The sequence below is a fragment of the Salvelinus fontinalis genome, chromosome 10 (genome assembly GCF_029448725.1).
Source record: "Salvelinus fontinalis isolate EN_2023a chromosome 10, ASM2944872v1, whole genome shotgun sequence".
Classification (NCBI taxonomy): Eukaryota; Metazoa; Chordata; class Actinopteri; order Salmoniformes; family Salmonidae; genus Salvelinus; species Salvelinus fontinalis.
The window spans coordinates 24,679,238-24,701,923 of NC_074674.1; the positions used below are offsets into that span (position 1 = coordinate 24,679,238).

The 22,686-nt window shown below is 44.6% G+C and overlaps 1 pseudogene; it reads left to right on the plus strand.

Annotated features, from left to right (window-relative positions):
- Positions 1–234: 234 nt before the first annotated feature.
- Positions 235–22,686, plus strand: part of LOC129863853 (protein Niban 2-like) — a 62,747-nt pseudogene continuing 40,295 nt past the window's right edge.

A 22,686-nucleotide genomic window follows, 5' to 3' on the forward strand; every position in this document is an offset into this window, starting at 1 on the left:
CCGATTGTAAGAAATCTGAACTCATCGGATTAAATGCATAGAAATATAATTAATCAAGACAATGATTCATCCGTTCTATTCATTACTTTTCTATGCATTTAATCTGATCCGATAGACGAAATCCAGATAATAAAAACAAAACTGGGCCCAGAAGACTAATTTGAAAGCCACACCCATGAATGGAGGCTGAGCACGTTGAACAATTATGAGTTTCAGAGGGTGTGTCTTGTCAGAATGAACGAGCCCACTCTAATTTTACATTTAATCCAGACGAGGTACAACACGAAACGCTCTTCCACAACTTTCTGTCGACCCAGGTTTTCTGGAGGATAAGCGACCAACTTGCTTTTAAACATTGAATGTGGGGTCGTTTCGGGGAAGTGCAAAGTGTTACGCAGTAGGCTAGTGTTTTTCTTCATCACCTAGTTTCAGATATTGTCCTTGATATTGGCCAACGCGGCTCTCTTGCCCCATCTCTTGGGGTCGCTTTCGTCGGGGATTGTTGTTAGTTCACCAAGGGGGTGTAGCCATGGGGGATGTTATTTCCACTCACCTGGACGAGGGCAAGCGAGAGATGATTACAGGTAAGCTCTCCCTTCTCATGACAACTGAACTCGTGGAAATAAAATTGAATTTCCCACGTATTTCCCTCTAGAGTTGCTGCCTAACTTGCGTAAAATGTGAAGAGGGGTACAAGACAATTGATTAAAAACGATACGTCTTTCCACACACAGGAAACGTACTCGACAGTCAGCGTCCCTCAAGTTAGGCTACATTGTTTCAATAAATTACAGAATGTTACAGAATGTCAAATTGCCTCGCATAACCCTCAACTGAAGTACATTTCGAACAGTCAGTCTCCCTCCCCCTGCTTGAAGCAAGCCCAAAGTGAAAGTCCTAATTTCTCAGAGATAATAACAGCTTTCCCAATGACAGGCGGCTTGATCATAATGTTAGTACACTAGTGTGGCCCATACAGAAAGAAGTCTATTTAAAGCATGTATTGCCCAGCCTCTCACTCCCACAGATTATTCTTATGTCAATTTAGGGAGCAGAGTAGGCTAAACTGGCACATGGACTGAACTATTTAGGTTTGAGGAATGCACTCCCTCTTGTAGAAGTTATATACTATTGCTTGAGCATTGGTCTGCTAACTTCTCATGTTGAAATGTGTCCTTCTGAAAGATAAACAGGGGTGAGTGCTGGAATGAGGGTAGGCCTATTTGGGCTACTTGTGATTCACTGAACCAGTCCACAATTCAACCCTGTTGATATACATTTGCTTGGGTGAAGTGAGGTCTGATCAGGCTACTCCAATCTTGTATTTTCCATAGCTAACCACTCAGTCTGGGGTTCTGGCCTCAGAATCCAGGATGTGTCTGGTTGTGGCTGGAAACAATGTATGCCACTTTCCCCCACAGACTCACCCTCTTTCCTGATTTACAATTGATTCTCTCCACCATGAGTGTTTGTGTCTTCTATAAGACTTGTCATCCAGAGAATAGGCAGATTTACAGATATCTGTGGTCTCTCCACATGGAATGGAAAAATTGATTAATCCCAATTGGCACCCTATTCTCCAGTTCACTACTTTTGACCAGGACCCATAGGGCTCTGGTCAAAAGTAGTGCCCTATATAGGAAATAGTGTGCCATGTGGGATGGAACCTCTCCTAGGGGAGTCCTTCCCGGTAACATGAGGTATCAACTCTAACACTGCTGCTTCTTGAGAATGTGAAAGTGTGCTGTTCACACTACTACTTCAGTCAGATCTGTCGCAAACGGCAAGCAACTTCTAGCGAGGCTATCAGAAAGTCATCACAAGCAAAAGGAGCCTCGTTTACACCTTGCAGTAACATGTAGGTTTTTTGATCTGATCAATATGATCAAATCACTATCAGATCATGGTATTAAAATGTCTCTTATCTGTCCACTTTGTCTGCATTGTGACCAGATTTCCAGGTACCTCCCAGTATATAAATATGATATATATTATTTCAAACTAACATGAATTTATTTGTTTTAAGACAATTATTAATGCCATAAGTCATTGGTGCTTCCTGTCAATGATGTTAGAGGTGGGTATAATGGTGAATTTAAATGGTTTGACCATCCAGATCGTTTTACACTTGATCGATATCCAGATACAATAGGTCTCTGACTACCTCCAGAGGTGGGCAGGAAGAACGGATCACAATCACATTATAATGCATCTTTTAATGATCTCCATGTCTAAAAACGTGGACAAGATCAGGACAAAGGACGCTAGTTAGCACCAGGTATAAACCGGGCTAGAGTAGGCCAATTATTTCCCTACTACTGCAAGAGTATAGCACGTCACTGTTCATAGTAATATACACACTACCTAATACTAAAAAAATCAAGCCTAGCCAGTTGATATAATACTGAACCCTTCCTCCACTGATAAGCCTGACTGTATTTTAGTCTGGTAAAGAGCGAGGGCAGAAACCAGACAGTAGCTGTAGCTTCTAAAGATGTCCAAAGCTTCAGAAGGAAAGTAAGTACAGAAGAAAAAGCAGGTAGGAACATGCCTTGGTATTAATGAACAGAAAGTCAGTCTGGTTCTCACACAGTAGAATGGGAAGTAACCCCCCCCCATTCTGTCTATATGGCTTTCTTTCTACATGCCTTTTAATTCATATCTGTTTCATTTTATACCTTTTGTCTATTTCACAAACACGACCCAACCAACTGCTAAAGGTGACAGTCCTGTGTGGGTGGGAGGAGTGGTTAGTCAGCTCTTGTCCACGGGGAGTATACTGTTTGGAATAGTTAGCTGTACTGGGGGATGTCTCCACATTTGCTGTCAAGGTACATTCTCACCAACACACACACACACACACTTCTGTTTTCTTTCCTACTCCTAGACGTGTGTTAATCAGTTGTCAGTGAACTGCTTGACCCTAGTCCATCACTCCCTCATCCCCTAATGCATACAATACAGTAGACCTACCCAGTGACAGTACATACCATTCAAGCTGCAGGAGTGTTTCAGTCAGTCTAGTTTTCCGTCTGTAAAGAGTTCAACAGTCTGCAACCAACAGAAACAGGGAGGCTACTGTTCAATGCATTCTGACTACTGTACTTCTCGCTCTCATATATATATATATATGAGAGAAGTACAGTACCCCCATGGTGTTTGATGGGGTTGAGGTCAGGGCTCTGCAGACCAGTATTTTTTTTTTTTTTTTTTTTTCACCTTTATTTAACCAGGTAGGCAAATTGAGAACACGTTCTCATTTACAATTGCGACCTGGCCAAGATAAAGCAAAGCATTTCGACACATACAACAACACATAGTTACACATGGAGTAAAACAAACATACAGTCAATAATACAGTGAAAAATAAGTCTATATACAATGTGAGCAAGTGGGGTGAGATAAGGTAGGTGAAGGCAAATAAAATATATATATAAATAAAAATATAAAAAAAGGCCATGGTGGCGAAGTAAATACAATATAGCAAGTAAAAAAACACTGGAATGGTTGGTTTGCAGTGGAAGAAGGTGCAAAGTAGCAAAATAAATAAATACAGTAGGTAAAGCGGTAGTTGTTTGGGCTAAATTATAGATGGGCTATGTACAGGTGCAGTAATCTATGAGCTGCTCTGACAGCTGGTGCTTAAAGCTAGTGAGGGAGATAAGTGTTTCCAGTTTGAGATTTTTGTAGTTCGTTCCAGTCATTGGCAGCAGAGAACTGGAAGGAGAGGCGGCCAAAGGAAGAATTGGTTTTGGGGGTGACCAGAGAGATATACCTGCTGGAGCGTGTGCTACAGATAGGTGCTGCTATGGTGACCAGCGAGCTGAGATAAGGGGGGACTTTACCTAGCAGGGTTTTGTAGATGACCTGGAGCCAGTGGGTTTGGCGACAAGTATGAAGCGAGGGCCAGCCAACGAGAGTGTACAGGTCGCAGTGGTGGGTAGTATATGGGGCTTTGGTGACAAAACGGATGGCACTGTGATAGACTGCATCCAATTTATTGAGTAGGGTTTTGGAGGCTATTTTGTAAATGACATCACCGAAGTCGAGAATTGGTAGGATGGTCAGTTTTACAAGGGTATGTTTGGCAGCATGAGTGAAGGATGCTTTGTTGCGGAATAGGAAGCCAAGTATGCTGGAGGTAGGTGAGGGTGCTGTCCATCTAACCCCCAGATGGCTCCTTTGATCTGATACAATCAAAGCCAGGTTTGAATTGGACTCTAGATGACAGGGAACACAGTTTCATAACTTAGGCCTTGAGTGTAATCAAATCTCCATCAGTTTAGTCTGCTGCAGACTGTCCGTCAAGACATGCCTTCATTCTAGTGGGGAAGTGTGTAATTTGACCTAACTCCTTGTGAGAGTGGCTTTGACACACTAACCCAGCCTGTCGGAAGTGAAATATACTGAACAAAATATAAACGCAACAATTTAAAAGATTTTACTGTTATAGTTCATTTGAGAAAATCAGTCAATTTTAAATTAAGCACTAATCAATGGATTTCACATGAAGGGGATTATAGATATGCGTCTGTTGGTCACAGACACCTTATAAAAAAGGTAGGGGTGTGGATCAGCACCAGTCAGGGGCCTCCCGAGTGACTCAGTGGTTTAACGCACTGCATCGCAGTGCATGAGGTGTCACTACAGACCCGGGTTCGGATCCTAGGCTGTCTCTCAACCTGCCGTGACCAGGAGTCCCAAAGGGCGGCCATAATTTCCCCAGCATTGTCCAGGTTAGGGGAGGGTTTGGCGGGGGGCTCTTTTTGGCCCATCGCGCTCTAGCGACTCCTTGTGACGGGCCGGGTGCCTGCAGGTTGACTTCATTTAAATGGTATTTCCTCTGACACATTGGTGCGGCTGGCTTCCGGGTTAAGCAGGCGGGTGTTAAAAAGTGCGGCTAGGCGGGTCATGTTTTGGAGGACGTATGACTCGACTTTTAGGAAGAGTTGGCGCATTATGCTGAAATGTGAGGTGGTGGTGGTGGCGGCGGCGGATGAATGGCATTCAAATTGCCATCAATTTAAAATGTAATTGTGTTCGTTGTCCGTAGTTTATGCCTGCCCATACCATAACCCTACCACCATCATAGGGCACTCTGTTCACAACGTTGACATCAGCAAACCATTTGCACACACAACGCCATACGTGGTCTGCATTTGTGAGGCCAGTTGGACGTACTACTTACTACATTCTCTAAAACAACATTGGTGGTGGCTTATGGTGGAGAAATTAACATTAACTTCTCTGGCAACAGCTCTTGTGGACATTCCTGCAGTCAGCATGCCAATTGCATGCTCCCTCAACTTGAGACATCTGTGGCATTGTGTTGTGACAACTGCACATTTTAGTGGCCTTTTGTCACCAGCACGAGGTGCACATATGTAATGATCATGCTGTCATGGTGTTTGATGGGGTTGAGGTCAGGGCTCTGTGCAGACCAGTCAAGTTCTTCCACACCGATCTCGACAAACCATTTCTGTATAGACCTTGCTTTTGTGCACAGGGCATTATTACGCTTAAACAGGAATTAAGTCACCTTGCCCAAACCATGAAAAATAGCCCTAGACCATTATTCAGCCTCCACCAAGCTTTACAGGTGGCACTATGCAATTGGGCATGTAGCATTCTCCTGGCATCTGCCAAACTCAGATTCGTCCGTCGGACTGCCAGATGGGGAAGCGTGATTCATCACTCCAGAGAATGCGTTTCCACTGCTCCGGAGTCCAATGGAGGCAAGCTTTACACCACTCCAGCCATCGCTTGGCATCGCGCATAGTAATCTTTAGCTTGTGTGCGGCTGCTCGGCCATGGAAACCCATTTCATGAAATTCCAGATGATCCATTCTTGTGCTGACGTTAGTGAGTGTCGCAACCAAGGACAGATTATTTTTACGTGCTGCCCATTCAGCACTCGGCGGTCCCGTTCTGTGAGCTTGCGTGGGCCTACAACTTCGCGACTGAGCCGTTGTTACTTCTAGACGTTTCCACTTTACAGTAACAGCACTTGCATTTGATCGTGGCAGCTCTACCAGGGCATAAATTTGACCTACTGACTAGTTGGAATGTAGACAATAAGTAACATTTTTAAAATAAATGTTACACAAAACACACCAAAAAAAGGAAATGCACAATTTGGTTGGGAGAATGCAAAACGTCAGCCAGGTTCTTCGGTGCCATCATGTGGGTGAAATAGCCGAATACTAATTTGAAGGGCTGTTCACTTACTATTGTGTGTGTGTTTGAGGTAGATGTGTACATGAAGGCAGGGTAAAGTGACTAGGCATCAGGATAGATAATAAGAGTAAAATAAAGAACAGAGTAGCAGAAGCGTGTTTGTTGTCGGGATGCGTGGTGTGTGTACAGTACCAGTCAAAAGTTAGAACACCTACTCATTCAAGTGTTTTGTTTCATTTGTACTATTTTCTACATTTTAAATAATAGTGAAGATGTATAAACTGTTAAATAACACATGGAGTCATGTAGTAATAATCCCAAGTTTACAATTGGCTCATTCATCCCCCTCTCCCCTGTAACTATTCCCCAGGTCGTTGCTGCAAATGAGAACGTGTTCTCAGTCAACTTACCTGGTAAAATAACGGTTAAATAAAAAATAAAAAAAAGTAACCAAAAAGTGTTAATCAAATCAAAATGTATTCAAAGTAGCCGCCCTTTGGCTTGATGCCCACTTTGCACACGCTTGGCATTCTATCAACCAGCTTCATGAGGTGTTGGAATGCATTTCAATTAACGGGTGTGCGTTAAGTTCATTTGTGGAATTTATTTCCTTAATGCATTTGAGCCATTCAGTTGTGTTGTGACAAGGTAGGGGTGGTATGCAGAATATAGCTCTATTTGGTAAAAGGCCAAGTCCATATTATGGCAAGAACAGCTCAAATAAGCAAAGAGAAATGACAGTCCATGATTACTTTAAGACATGAAGGTCAGTCAATACAAAACATTTAAAGAACTTTGAAAGTTTCTTCAAGTGCAGTCGCAAAAACCATCTCAAGCGCTATGATGAAACTGGCTCTCATGAGGACCGCCACAGGGAAGGAAGAACCAGAGTTACTTCAGCTGCAGAGGATAAGTTCATTAGAGTTACCAGCCTCAGAAGTCGGCAATTAACTGCACCTCAGATTGCAGCCCCAAAAAAATGCTTCACAGAGTTCAAGTTACAGACACATCTCAACTATTCAGATGAGACTGCATGAATCAGGCCTTCATGGTCGAATTTCTGCAAAGAAACCACTACTAAAGGACACGAATAAGAAGAGACATGCTTGGGCCAAGAAACACGAGCAATGGACATTAGACCGGTGGAAATCTTTTCTTTGGTCTGATGAGTCCAAATTTGAGATGTTTAGTTCCAACCGCTGTGTCTTTGTGAGACGTTGAGTAGGTGAACGGATGAACTCCGCATGTGTGGTTCCCACCGTGAAGCATGGAGAAGGAGGTTGTGATGATGTGGGGATGCTTTGCTGGTGACACTCAGTGATTTATTTAGAATTCAGGGCACACTTAACCAGCATGGCTACCACAGCATTCTGCAGGGATATGCCATCCCATCTGGTTTGGGCTTATTTTTCATTTAGATTTATTTAACTTTTTATTTAACTAGGCAAGTCAGTAAAGAACAAACTCTTTACAGTGACAGCCTACCTGGGAACAGTGGGTTAACTGCCTTGTTCAGGGGCAGAACGACAGATTTTTACCTTGTCAGCTCAGTGATTCGATTTAGCAACTTTTAAGTTACTGGCCCAACGCTCTAACCACTAGGCTACCTGTCGCCCCAGTGGGCTTAGTCCCACTATCATTTATTTTTCAACAGGACAATGACCTAACACACCTCCAGGCTGTGTAAGAGCTATTTGACCAAGAAGGAGGGTGATGCAGTGCTGCATCAGATGACATGACCTGACCTCCACAATTACCCGACCTCAACCCAATGGAGATGGTTTGGGATGAGTTGGACCGCAGAGTGAAGGAAAGCAGCTGTTGGAGAAGCATTCCATGTGAAGGTGTTTGAGAGAATGCCAAGAGTGTGCAAAGTTGTCATCAAGGCAAAGGTGGCTACTTTGAATCTAAATTATAAAAAAATGTGTTTTACACTTTTGATTACATGGTTCCATGTGTTCATAGTGTTAATGTCTTAACTATTCTTCTACAATGTAGAAAAAAGGAAAAACTTGCATGAGTAGGTGGGTCAACTTTTGACTGGTACTGTGTGTATGCATTGAGTCAGTGCAAGATAGTTAACTAATGGTTACCCGGACTATTTAGCAAGCTTATGGCTATTTATCAGTTTTATGGCTTGGTGGTAGAAACTGTCTTGGAGCCTGATGGTCCGAGAGCCGATGCTCCAGTATTGTTTGCCGGACGGTAGCTGGTTGAACAGTCTATGGCTTGGGTGATGGGAGTCCTTGCCAATTTTTTGGGCCTTCCTCTGACGCCTGATCTAGAGGTCCAGGATGGCAGGGAGCTCGGCCCCAGTAATGTACTGGGCTGTCCGCACCCCCCTCTGTTGCACTTTGGGCTCTCAATGGTGCAGCTGTAGAACTTTTTGAGGATCTGAGGGCCCATGCCAAATCTTTTCAGCCTCTTGAGGGGAAAGAGGCGCTGTCGTGCCCTTTCCATGACTGCGGATGTGTGTGGACCACGTTAAGACCTTAGTGATGTGGACTCCAAGGAACTTGAAGCCCTCGACCCGCTCCACTATAGCCCTGCGGATGGGGGCGCGCGCTCCCCTATTTCTCCTGTATTGCATGATCAGCTCCTTGTTCTTACTGACGTTGAGGGAGAGGTTGTCATGGCACCACACTGCCAAGTCTCTGACCTCCTCCCTGTAGGCGGTCTCATCGCCATCAGTGATTAGGCCTACCACCATCATGACATCAGCAAAATTAAAGGAAAACTCCACACAAACTATCTTTTGGTATTTGTTTCATTAGTCCATTGTTGAGATATTCCCAAAATGTTTTGAATGTCATCATTCAAGTTTTCAAGATGTGTAAATTTCAAAATACAGAAACTTTCAAAATGCATCATGATGCTGCGTTTTGTATATCTTTATCGACCTTGTGCCATCCCAAACTCCACAGAACCTCTCTAATCAGGTTAGCAATGCTAACAAGTACATGTAAATGCTAACGAGTGCAGTATTTGACATAAACTATTTGCAGGACAGACATCCCAGCTTATAAAGTTATAAAATGCTGCACAGTTTGCTGCACCCACAAATACAGTATTAGACAGCAAGGTGCTTGATCCAGTAGGGGATTCTCTGCTGTTACCAAGAGAAGCTAACCGCTTAGCTAGCTAGGTAACTAGCTACTAAGTTAGCAAACCAAATGCACAACTGCAGAGCATTTAGCACATTTTATACGGTTATCTTAATAGTTAAGCTATCTAGCTGGCAAGCGTAAAAAAATAAAAAATAATAACGTTTGGAATTCCATAGTGTAACAATCTTCTGGCGCATGCTGCACAACAGTGAGTGTGACTTACAAGGCTTCCGGTCTCTCGTCGTTGTGTGCTTGTAAACAAAACAACGTGAATGGGGACTACTGTTAAGCTTCATAATGTGACCGGTGAAATTAAGAACGCAATCTGCTTTATCTCCTAGCGTATTGTACAAGTTGGTATTTACTTAAGTAGCTACAAATATTCACATTTTATTAAACTTCAGTATACGTCCTAAGCCTACGTGAGGGGCCCCAGTGTTGACGGTCAGTGTGGCGGAAATATTGTTGCCTACCCTCACCACCTGGGGCCGTCCCGTCAGGAAGTCCAGGATCTAGTTGCAGAGCAAGGTGTTCAGTCGCCGGTTCCCCAGCTTGGTGATGAGCTTGGAGGGCACTATGGTGCTGAACTGGAGTCTGAACATCATTCTCACATAGTTATTTCCCCTCTTGTCCAGCTGGGAGAGGACAAGCACTTCATGATTACATATGTGAGTGCTACATGGCGCTAGTAATTTAGGCAGGTTATTTTGGAATTTTTGGGAACAGGGACAATGGTGGTCAGCTTGAAACATGCTGGGATTACAGACTGGGACACAGATTGAATATGTCCATGAAGACACTTGCCAGCTGGTCAGCACAAGCTTTGAGAATACACCCTGGTATTCCCTCTGGCCCGGGGCCTTGTGAGTGTTAAACTGTTTTAAAAGTTTTACTCGCATTGTTCAGAGCTCACACAGTCATCTGGAACAACAAGTGCTTTCATGCAAGACTCTGTTAAAAGGCATCGCTGGGTATCTCATGGCTGGGTTTCCCTTTGTAATCCGTTGTCGTCTGCAAGCCCAGCCACATACGATGAGCATATGAGCCGGTGTTATAGGATTCCACCTTACTGCTATATTGTCCTTTTGCATGTGCAATGTCTCGTAGCAGGCTTTCTTGTACGTGTCCTGTTTCTTGGAAGTGGTTGCTCTGGTTTTTAGTTTGTATAGTTACTCTGGAGACATCATATATGCACATATGATGAAGCCCGTGACTGATGTGGTAAACTCCTCAATGTTATCGGATGAATCCCTGAACATATCCCAGTCTGTGCTAGCAAGTCTTTTAGCATTGTCTGCTTCCTCGGACCATTTCCGTATTGCGCGGGGCACTGGTACTTACTCTTTTGAGCTTTTGTTTGTAAGCAGGAGATGGGTCATGGTCAGATTTCCCACAGGGAGCATGAGGCAGGGCCTTATATGTGGTCTAGTTTTAGCGCCCCTAGTGGCGCAAGACACGTGTTTGGTAAAAGTGAGGTAGAACAGTTTTAAGTCTCACCGCATTAGTTAACACCCACCAGAAACGCTGCCGCTGGGTGAGTGATTTCTTGTTTTTATATACAGTTTGTTCAGTGCTAAAGTGGTGTTGGCTTGAGATGTATACAGCCCTGATTACAGATGAGAACTCTCTTTGTAGACAAGTGTCTGCAGCATACCATGAGGTGTTCTATATCAGGTGAGCAAAAGCTAGAGATTTCCTTCACACTGGAAGCATTGCGCTGGTTGTTTATGAAGACACACCCCTCCCCCTTTGGACTTGCCCGAGCCCTCCTTTGTCCGATCGTGCCGTTGCATGGAGGAAACCACTGAGTCCTACTTACATAGTCATCCAGCCATGTCTCTGCTAGCCATATAATATTGCAGCTTTCCAAGTACCTGATTGGAGACGCTCTCGAATGAAGACACTGAGGCTATCATAGGGGCGTCAGGTAGCCTAGTGGATAAGTGTGTTGGGCCAGTAACCGAAAGGTCGCTGGTTTGAATTCCCCGAGCCGACTAGGTGAAAAATAGGTCCCTAATTGCTCCTATAAGTTGCTCTGGATAAGAGCGTCTACTAAATGACTAAAACGCAAAATGTAAATCCTCTGTTAGACCAGCAAGAATTGATTCTGTAGGTGGAACTGTCTAGATTTTATGTTTGCAAAATTTCATTAACTTTCCAGGTTGGAAGATTCCTGGAATCTGAATGGTATAAGCCGGAAATCTGGGAATCGTTCAACCAGAATTTCTGGGAGTTTTGAGTTCGCTGAATTTTGCAACCCTAGACCAGCATGAAACATCTGTTTAAACTTTCAGTATCTATTCTGTTTTTATACAGTGCGTTTCAGAAAGTGACTAAATGTGTGTTTGAGTTTACAGGATAAACCCTGATTACTTGTCTCTGTTCCCTCCTTGGCTCTTCCACTGGTTCTTATCTTATTGTCAGGTCTTTCCTTCCTGCCCTCCTACTCAAAGGCTCCGTTCTCTTTCCTGTGGTGCCATTGCCATAAACATCTCATAGACTGGTGTCACGTTGGGCTGAGAACGCTGAACCACCACAAGCCAAGCCTAAATGGACTGTGAGCAATTTTGTTGTTGAGGAAGTCCTTTCAAGAATGACTCTGGTTAGACCATGGTATGTTACCATTCAACATCATGATGCTTGCTTGTCCGTATTAGGGTTGCAAAATTCTGGTAGCTTTTAAATATCCAGGTTTAATGAGAATTTGGGGGGAAATAACTGGAGTTTTCCAACCTTACTCCAGATAGGGTGTCTGTCGTCTGCTACAAATACAATACATTTGGCACAATCCTATTCTAGGCTCTTATGCGCCTTGACTGTAACAAAAGGTATGCAAAAGTAATCTTCAATATCTGTTCCAATTGAGAATGAAGTTATTGTACCACCATTATGTAGTGTTTTCTCAGTGAAATCTGATGTAGCTCCTGACCTGCTAACTTTCCTTATAAAGACATGGTGAGCAATTTTAATTTTACTGCTTGGACCTTTTCATATAAGGCAGATAAAGGTGGTAAAGATACTGGAGGGTTAATGCCCTCTCTTCCAGTCTCTCTCTGCTATTCCTGTCTGAGTCCAAGCCTAGTTAAGTCACCTTATAGCCCTCCACACGCCTGTCCTCAATGCCCGCCTCTCATACTAACGGCTTCTCTTCTACACCAAGCTCTTAGCCAAATCCTCTGTGATCTACCGAGTCACATTACTGACGTGTCACGCTTTTCTGGCTCTGCTACCAGCTGAGACTGTTTCTGGGACTGGCCTAGCTGTGCTCTCGCTGTCTCTGGCTGTTTTTCTGTGACTGACTGTGTTAATGTTTTAACTGTGACGTTTGGGTAACCTGTTGTCATTTCCGATTTACATAATGGGTTATAAATCAAATGTCTTTATAAAACCCTTCTTACATCAGCTGATGTCACAAAGTGCTGTACAGAAACCCAGCCTAAAACTCCAAACAGCAAGCAATGTAGGTGTAGAAGCACGGTGGCTAGGAGAAACTCCCTAGAGGCCAGAACCTAGGAAGAAACCTAGATGGGAACCAGGCTGAGGGGTGGCCAGTCCTCTTCTGGCTGTGCCGGGTGGAGATTATAACAGAACATGGCCAAGATGTTCAAATGTTCATAGATGACCAGCATGGTCAAATAATAATAATCAGTGGTTGTCGAGGGTGCAACAGGTCAGTTGCCTTTTTATAGCCGATCATTCAGAGTATCTCTACTGCTCCTGCTGTCTCTAGAGTTGAAAACAGCAGGTCTGGGACAGGTAGCACGTCCGGTGAACAGGTCAGGGTTCCATAGCCGCAGGAAGAACAGTTGAAACTGTAGCAGCATCACGGCCAGGTGGACTGGGGACAGCAAGGAATCATCAGGCCAGGTAGTCCTGAGGCATGGTCCTAGGGCTCACGTCCTCCGAGAGAGAGCGATAGAATTAGAGAGAGCATACTTAAATTGACACAGGACACTGGATAAGACAGGAGAAATACTCCAGATACAACAGACTGACCCTAGCCCCCCGACACAAACTACTGCAGCACAAATACTGGAGGCTGAGACAGGAGGGGTCAAGGAGACACTGGCCCCGTCCGACGATACCCCCGGACAGGGCCAAACAGGCAGGATATTTCCTTCTCATTAATTTATTCTATCGGTGTTGCCAGCTGTGTTTACGGACTGTGTTGCTCTTCAATTGTGTTGTCTATCCTGTGACTGTTAGCCTCCAACTGTAAATTCTGTCTTTCTTCCCACAGCTCGTGCCAGGCAGGTGATGGGGGAGTTTGGCCATGTGTACAAGGAGCAGTATGCGGTGGCCCTCTTTAACAGTGTCCGCTTTGAGATCGAGGGGGGAGGAGGGCCCCAGTCACAGCTCCTGCACCGCAAGGCAAGCGGCCAGGCCGGCCTGGGGACAACTGTCTGTTGCACTCGTTCACCCCTCTGTTTTGCCGGGTTTTTTTTTGTCACCCCCCCCCCCCCCATTCTCTTTTCTCGCTCCAGCTCTCTTCATTTTATTCAGTTCCTCTCTCTCACTGTATTCCCACACCATCTGCAACTCTCTCCTTCTCAACCTCCTTACCTCTTTATCCCCCCTTTTTTATCTCTTCCTCACTATCCTCCTCTGAGTCTCAAGGTTTTATCTCTGAGTGCAAGGCCATGTGTGTTTAAACTCGACAGTCAAAGCGATGGACACAGATAGGAAACACTTACTATAGTCATCTCCACTTCAGTGCTTGGGGAGTTCTGTGTTAGTCTCCGCCATCGAGTCACTGGAGGGAAAGTGGAGCAGAATTCACACATGAACAAACGGAGACGGTGCTAAGAATGTTGTTTCCCTCGTCTTCTCCTCACTATCTGAGTGATGCCCCGGGTAGTCACACACACCGAAACACGCAATTTTATTTACACTCCAAAAAATATTTCTGAAGAACACACAGGCACCACATTTTACAGAGCACTGCCAGTCAGCACCTTCCAAGCACACAACCTCTTCTCCAGCTTCTCTCCATCCCCTTATTTCTGGCCTTCCTCTGCTGGTATTAAGCTGTTTGAGTTCCAGTATTTGATCTACAACAGGATATGTAAAAACGAAGTGTGGTTGTGTAAATACTATCCGAAACTTATGTGCTCTCACTTTAGCCCTCCGGTCTCAATCGCCTCCAGCGTGTAAAATAGAATTAGGCCTGACATTGCTGTATGGATGAGTCTCAAATAGCACCCTATTCCCTATATAGTGCACTGCTTTTGACCTATAGCCCTATCGCTAACTGTGTCTGTTGTGTTGTGGTAGAATCCTCTAGAAGACCACTCTATCTTCTCTGGGGGTCTGTTCCAGTACCTGGAGGGGAACAAGAAATGGAGAAACCGCTTTGTCTTCGTGGCCGACACATACGACGTTAGCTTCTACGAGAACAAAGTGGTGAGGGCAGTCGGAAAAACTGAAACTATATATATTTTCTTCCTTGTTTTACGTTTACCTTCATAACCAAACTTCAATGTCAGCTAGTCTGAATCATTTGGGTCACAACTTTAGCTGTGTGCTGATGGTTCTGAAAGGCTTGTACTTTTTCATTTTTTTTTTTTTCACCCTCTCCTTGAAACTACCCCCTTCTCACTCCGTGCTCTCTGATAGGCTCACGAGAGGGGCTTGCACCCTAAAGGAACCATCAACTGTGCCGGATACAAAGCTCTGACCTCCATGGAAGAGTACCTGGATCTGGTCAACACCAGCCTGCCAGGTGAGAGAGACGATTTGGTAACGGCCGCTGATTGTGTATAATAAACGGCCGATCATGAGAAACACTGTTGGATTGTCGTTGAACCAGGTCTTCATCCAATGTGAGATCAAGTACTAAAGTCCTCAGTGGCTCGCTGGGCCGTATTCATTAGGGGCTCTATTCAATCTGGTTTGCTAAAGCGTTACGTTTCCCTAAAGGCACACTGTAGCAAAAGTTTAGCAATCAGCCCGTTTTCTTCCATTTAGTGACTAGTGAATACAACCCTGATGAAGAAGCTATGAACACTATAAATGTGTGTGTGTTTTCAGGTGTAAAGGCTAAGGTGGGCAGCGGTCCGTTTGTCAAGGGTGCCACCCAGTTCCCCCTGATCATGTGGCACCCGTACGCCCGCCACCACTACTTCTGTGTGCTGACAGAGAAGGAGCAGACGAAGTGGCACGCTGTGCTCCAGGACTGTGTCAGGCACAGCAACAATGGTGAGGAACTGTGTGAACACATGACACAGTTAACACACAGTGTACACACACACACAGCCATTTGGTGGTTCTGGATGACAGGAAGGGGATGACAGGTAGGGAACAACACAGAGACTCTCCCTCAGCTCCACCCTGGCCAATTATTGCTCTTCTGCCTTACTGCCATTGTTCACAACACAGACCAGGGTGTGTGTCGCTATGTGAGCGTTTGCATACCATCTCAATGAGCTGGTCTATCAGTGAGAGTGAAATGCAGCCAGGCAGGAATGTTTTTTTAAAGTTATGACTTGGTTATGATAGTCTGGAGTGGTGTTCCTCTACTCCGAGTCCTGGAGGGCATGTGAGTGGCAGGGTGTGGCCTAATTCTTTATTACCCCAATTCAATAAATGTAAGTAAGCCTTGTCCAATCCAGAACCAGCCATAGTGCAGGAACCTATCTTTTTCTCTAGCTCGATGCATCTACAAGTAAACCGCCCAGACAGGAGGCTCCATTAACCAATCAACCATTTGATCTGTACTGGCACACACACCAGATGAATACAGCCTGGTGTGGTGAGTGTAGGGTGCTACACAGTAAACATTGGTGTTGGATAAGGTGAAACTCCCCTCCCCACAATGACAGTAGTAAATGTGGAGTGTGTTTGTGTATTCCCCTACCTTGCGGAGCATATAAAGAGACTTTTTTTATATATTTTTTATTATTTCATTAGGATCCCCAATTAGCTGCTGCAGGGAACAAAATACAACAAATGTAATACATAATATACATCACAGAATACAATGAAATGCATGATACTATACAGAATATGAGGGCTGTCAAACAATTAAAATAATTGCGATGAATATGGTGCTAAGTAACTTATTTTTATGGACAAATCTTTATGTATTGAGTTATAAGCATGTTTTTAATGGCATATTCACCATAAACAACAAGCAAACAAGCAATACAAAAGTCCTGTAAGTTACTAATGCACACAGTAGGGCTACTCCCTCATACATTTTCTTGAAATTCACACACACACACACACACACACACACACACACACACACACACACACACACACACACACACACACAGTTAAAGTTTCAGCCATTCCAAATGATTGTTCTACTAATTGGTGGGTTGGCTATAAGAAAAAAAATAACTGTCTCTATGGATACAAAAGGCATAAACCTGTCCAACACTGTCATGAATTCCACACATAAGCCTATGACCATAGACTTCAGTCATTCTCATTTCTTTTCACTGAGCCAGTTGCTAAGACAAACAAGCCTGTTGTCATTTTAAGATAATGAAGCTGCTCTTTTCTTCTGTATGATATGCCCAGAGAGTGAAAACAACCTCTCAGGCAGGCGTTGCCAGGTAGATTTGTAGATTTGGTAGATTTGACCACCAGTGTAGTGGACAGTCCTCCATGTTGATGCTGGGCTCTGCTTTGTAACGCTCCACACATTTTCTCAATGGACTCCTCCTCTTCATCAGACTCAGAAGAACTCAACAAGAGGGTGGCTTTCTTCTTTGGTGGCTCTGACAGGTTGCTTTATCAGGTTGCTGTGCAGGCCTCTTACTTCAGCAAGTTGCTAACCAAAGCCCACACCTCACCCCTCTCAGGTCTGGGAAAGCACTTCAGGTCCTTAAGGATTGGCTACTTTTTTGCCTAAAATGACATACCCAAATCTAACTACCTGTAGCTCAGGCCCTGATGCACGGATATGCATATTCTTGTTACCATTTGAAAGGAAACACTTTGAAGTTTGTGGAAATGTGAAAGGAATGTAGGAGAATATAACACATATCTGGTAAAAGATGATACAAAGATTTTTTTTTTTTACTATGTTTGAAATGCAAGAGGCCATAATGTATCATTCCAGCCCAGGTACAATTTAGATTTTGGCCACTAGACGGCAGTAGTGTATGTGCAAAGTTAGACTGATCCAATGAACCATTGCATTTATGTTGTATCAAGACTGCCCAAATGTGCCTAATTTGTTTATTAACAACTTCATGTTCTAAACTGTGCACTCCCCTCAAACAATAGCATGGTATTCACTAATAGCTACTGTAAATTGGACAGTGCAGTTAGATTAACAAGAATTTAAGCTTTCTGCCAATATCAGATATGTTCTTGTTACTTACAACCTCATGCTGATCACATTAGCTCAACCGTCCCGCAGGGGACCCACTAATCCTGAAGTTTTAATTAAACCTTGGGTCGAATGCTGTGGTGATCTTCAGCCATGTGAGGTTGGTGTTTTCCTTTGGTTTCTCCAGGTCTATAAGATGAGAGATGTTTGCCTCACTTTGAGTTCTTAGGAAACTATGCAGTTTTTATTTTTATGTATTATTTCTTACATTGCTACCCCAGAAAATCTTAAGTCTTATTACATACAGCCGGGAAGAACTATTGGATATAAGAGCAACATCAACTTGCCAACATTACGACCAGGAATACAACTTTCCCAAAGCGGATCCTCTGTTCAGACCACCACCCAGGACAATGGATTTAATCCCAGTAGCCGACCCACAACAACGACGCAGCAGACGGAGCGGCTACTTGGTCAGGCTCCGTAGACGTGCACATCACCCACCGCTCCCAAGTATACTACTAGCCAATGTCCAGTCTCTTGACAACAAGGTAGATTAAATTCGAGCAAGGGTTGCCTTCCAGAGAGACATCAGAGATAGTAACATTCTCTGTTTCATGGAAACATGGCTCTCTCGGGATATGTTGTCGGAATTGGTTCAGCCACCGGGCTTCTCCATGCATCGCGCTGACCGAGATAAACACCTCTCTGGGAAGAGGAAGGGCGGGGGTGTATGCTTTGACTAACAACTCATGGTGTAATCATAACAACGTACAGGAACTCAAGTCCTTCTGCTCATCCAACCTAGAATTCCTTACAATCAAATGTCGGCCATTTTACCTACCAAGAGAATTCTCGTCAGTTGTGTACAATCCCCCTCAAGCAGACACCAGTACGGCCCTCAAGGAACTTCACTGGACTCTATGTAAACTGGAAACCATATATCCTGAGGCTGCATTTATTGTAGCTGGGGATTTTACCAAAGCAAATTTGAGAACAAGCCTACCTACATTCTATCAGCATATTGATTGCACCATGCGCAGGGGTAATACTCTCAACCACTGCTACTCTAACTTCCGCGATGCATACAAAGCCCTCTCGCCTTCCCTTCGGCAAATCTGACCACGATGCCATCTTGCTCCTACCGTCTTATAGGCAGCTGGTCTGACCAATCGTAAGCCACGCTTCAAGATTGTTTTGATCACGAGGACTGGAATATGTTCCTGGCCAGCCTCAGAACATCGACCTATACGCTGACTCTGTGAATGAGTTTATAAAGAAGTGCTTTGGAGATGTTGTACCCACTGTGACTAAAACCTACCCTAACCAGAAACCGTGGATGGATGGCGGCATTCGTGCAAAACTGAAAGCGCGAACCACCGCATTTTAATCATGAAAAGAGGCCTGGAAATATGGCTGAATATAAACAGTGTAGTTATTCCCTCCAAGGCAATCAAACAAGCAAAATGCCAGTACAGGGACAAGATGGAGTTGCATTTCAACGGCTCAGACATAAGGCGTATGTGGCAATATGTACAGGAAATAATGGACAAAAAAACAGCCACGTCAGACACCGACATCACTCTTCCAGACAAACTAAACACCTTTGCCCGCTTTGAGGATAATACAGTGCCACTGTCGCGGCTCGCTAACAAGGACTGCGCACCCCCCCCCCACCTCATCAGTGGCTGACGTGAGTAAAACATTTAAATGTGTCAACACTCGCAAGGCTGCTGGCCCAGAAAGCATCTCAAACCACATCCTCAGAGCATGCGCAGACCAGCTGGCTGGTGTGTTTACGGACATATTCAATCGCTCCCTATCCAAGTCTGTTGTCCCCACATGGTTCAAGATGGCTACCATTGTTCCTGTACCCAAGAAGGCAAAGACAACTGAACTAAATGACTACCGCCCTGTAGCACTCACTTCTGTCATCATGAAGTGCTTTGAGAGGCTAGTCAAGGATCATATCACCTCCACCTTAACTCAACGTCAACAAAACAAAGGAGATGATTGTGGACTTCAGGAAACAGCAGAGGGAGCACCCCCCTATCCACATCGGTGGGACCGCAGTGGAGAAGGTGGAAGGTTTATAGTTTCCTCTGTGTACACATCCCAGACAAACAAAAATAGTTCATCCACACAGACAGTGTGGTGAAGAAGGCGCAACAGGGCCTCTTCAACCTCAGGAGGCTGACGAAATTTCTTGTCACCCAAAACCCTGACAAACTTTTACAGATGCTCAGTCGAGAGCATCCTGTCGGGCTGTATCACAGCCTGGTACGGCAACTGCACCGCCATCAACTGCAAGGCTCTCCAGAGGGTGGTGTGGTCTGTCCAACACACCACCAAACTACCTGCCCTCCATGACACCTACAGCACCCGATGTCACAGGAAGGCCCAAAAGATCAAGGACAACAAACCCTAAACCACTGCCTGTTCACACCGCTACCATCCTGAAGGCGAGGTCAGTCCAGGTGCATCAAAGCAGGGACGGAGAGACACAAGCTGTTTTTCAATCTCAAGGCCATCAGACTCCTAAACAGCAGTCACTAACTCTGAGGCTGCTGCCTACATTGAAACCCAATCACTGGCCACTTTAATAAATGGATCACTAGTCACTTTAAACAATGTCTATTTAATAATGTTTACATATCTTACATTACTCAATTTGGAGGTGGAGGGTTCGTCATGGTCTGGGGCGGTGTGTCACAGCATCATCGGACTGAGCTTGTTGCCTGCAATGACAATCTCAACGCTGTGCATTACAGGGAAGACATCCTCCCTCATGTGGTACCATTCCTGCAGGGTCATTCTGACATGACCCTCCAGCATGACAATGCCACCAGCCATACTGCCCGTTCTGGGTGTGATTTCCTGCAAGGCGGGAAGGCAGTGTTCTTCCATGGCCAGCAAAGAGCCCGGATCTCAATCCCATTGAGCACATCTGGGACCTGTTGGATCGAAGGCTGAGGGCTAGGACCATTTCCCCCCAGAAATGTCCGGGAACTTGCAGGTGCCTTGGTGGAGGAGTGTGGACTGCACCAGATTTGCCAGTTCTTGCTGTGAGATGTTACCACGAGGAGGAGATGCACTGCAGTACTTAATGCAGCTGGTGGCCACACCAGATACTGACTGACTTTTGATTTTGTCCCACCCTTTGTTCAGGGACACATTATTCCATTTATGTTAGTCACATGTCTGTGGAACTTTTTCAGATTATCTGTTAAATCTTGTTATGTTCATATAAATATTTACACATGTTTGCTGAAAATAAACGGAGTTGACAGTGAGAGGACTTTATTTTGTTGTTGCTGAGTTTATGTACATATTCTCATTCACCCCTTTTTTAGATTTGTGTGTTGGGGAATTGTTAGATATTACTGCACTGTCGGAACTAGAAGCACAAGCATTTCGCTACTCGCATTAACATCTGCTAACCATGTGTATGTGTCCAATAAAATTTGTTTTGAACTTCAGCTTGAATCTTACCACATAGGCAGGTCATCAGAGCTTTCCATCACCTGAAGGAGATGTCACAAAGCAGGCAACACCACTGAGCAATTTCAGTCAAGTACCTGCAGTGGAAGATCATTCAAAATCACTTCAGTCAATTATGAGAGACTTGTTATACTCAGACACACGCAGACAATTTACACACGCTCTCACATACACACTACTCGCTCACTCACACACTCGTATTATAACACTAATGGTGTGATAGAGCAGATTACCTGCAGGGCCCAGTAGTGCCCACAGCTTCTGCAGTTTCTCCAGTTGAGCTGTGTTTGGCATGATGTTTTCTGTTGGGCCAGAGCATCTCTGTGGTTGTTTTCTGTGGACAAGCTTACCGTTTCCAGAGTGGAAATCCATCTTGTTTTGACATCTTGTGCGAGTGACTCCTTTTGGCCATTTGCAACTTGCTAATGGCCTAGCTCTGCACCTTTTTTTGGTGGGCTGTGTTTTGAAATGGCCAACAATTTTTCAGCGTTTGGCTAGCAAGGGCATTGTCGAACCTGCTGTTCTGTAGGGACACTGATGGACCTTTTGGATACTGCGCAGGGCAGGTGTTCAAAAGGCAGATGTCTCTCAGCTGCGGTCACGTTCTGTGCACGGTCTGTGCAAAGTGTGGTAACTTTGTTTTCAATGTTCAACTGCTTTGCTACATCCATGACCTGCTCGGCGCGCATTTCAGCATAGTGCATCTCTTCTGTGCACGTGTGAATGCTGTTTTTCACTGATTTTTATGGTGCGCAGTAACGCCAGGGTAGTTGTGGTTACTCACTGAAGTCCAGTGCTATTGCTTGTGTTAGCTTGCTGCTCGTTGACTTGTCCATCGGTCTCCCGCGCTCACACTCTTCTAGCTTAGCCTGCCGAAGATGTCCTCCATTGTTACTTGTATTGCCAGCATCAACGGTGTGTTTCGCTTGTAAATGATAACGAGGACTCGATGCATTTCAGTGACGCAAATTACAGCGTTTTATCCAGAGAGCCACCTGGGAGGGATTCAAATTGAATTTGGCATATTAAAAGCCCCTTACTACCATTCCCCATCATTCAGTCATACAAGTGGTAGCCAGTAAAGTGGTTGTCAAACTAGCACATCAGCTGCATGGGCTTGAATTTGAACTATGGATGGTTCAGGGGATCAAACTAACAATGTGTTAATGGTGTCAAAAATGTTTAACTTTGACAGCCCTAATAAAAATGTCTCGTCCCCGTCCTGCCGTAAGGTGTGTTTGTTTTATTTATTTTTTAATCATTTTTTATTGCTAGCTTGAGTGGCAGAGTTCCATGTAGTCATGGCTCTATTTTTAATACTGTGTGTTTCCCAGTCTCTGTTTTGGACCTGGGGACTGTGAAGAGACCTCTGGTTGCATGTCTTGTGTGGTACTCATGAGTGTCCGAACTGTGTGCCAGCTGTTTGACCAGTACCTTCGACACCTCACACAAAGACCAATAGTGACGCAGGTAATCTCTCAACTTCTGAGCTAGGAGAGATTGACATGCATGCCATTGAGATTCGTGCTCCGTGTACATCTAAGTGCAGTATGTGCTACTCTGTTCTGGAGCAACTGCAATTTGCCTACATCCTCCTTTGCTGCACATGACCACACA